We start from the raw sequence: 700 nt of genomic DNA, 5'->3' as shown, positions 1-700 counted from the left end.
CCCTGCAAAAAGAACATTCGAGGCAGATACAAAGGAGATGTCCAGACTCAGGAGGGGAGTTTGCACACCAGGCCCGCTGAGTGTGATGTCACTGTCACTCCAGCCTGGTAAAACTAGCAAAGCATGTCTTGTACAGAAATGATGGAATAAACCAAGACAGCAGGGTACACTATGGAGAAAACAGGACTCCTCATGTAGGAGAAAGGCAGAGGAGTCCCAGGGCTTTAGCTGTGCAGCATTCCGACAGAGGAAGTAGGTTCCTGGAGGGATCACACCAGGTGGAGGGGGGGGGGGGGACGGACACACACACGACAGAACTGACAGATTACTTGATGGGACCATCCTTGTGGATGACTATTAAGTAGTTTTGAAAGAATTAGCAGTAGCTGCAAAAGAAATGAAGCTGTGTGTGTATTTGTTTAGGAATCACAAAAGTAAAACAGGAGTGTATCATTTAGAAACAGAGCTGCAAGAAGAAACTGGAGGAATGAACAGACTACTGGATTCTTTCATAAGCCATTTAAAACTCTATGTATTCCTTTAAAAATCAAAATGGATTTTTATAAAGATTACAGACTTCTCACTAAGCTTTCCAACCTTCTCACCTATGGGCATTTTTCTTTCACAGCATTTACCTGCCAACATGTGACGGTGACAGATGTTGGTAGCTAGGATTCCAGGTAGGAAAGACGTGACAGAA

Source organism: Ursus americanus, chromosome 32 (assembly GCF_024610735.1).
Source record: "Ursus americanus isolate L20-20 chromosome 32, mUrsAme1.1.p, whole genome shotgun sequence".
NCBI classification, from domain to species: domain Eukaryota; kingdom Metazoa; phylum Chordata; class Mammalia; order Carnivora; family Ursidae; genus Ursus; species Ursus americanus.
Note: the sequence above shows the minus strand (reverse complement) of the source record.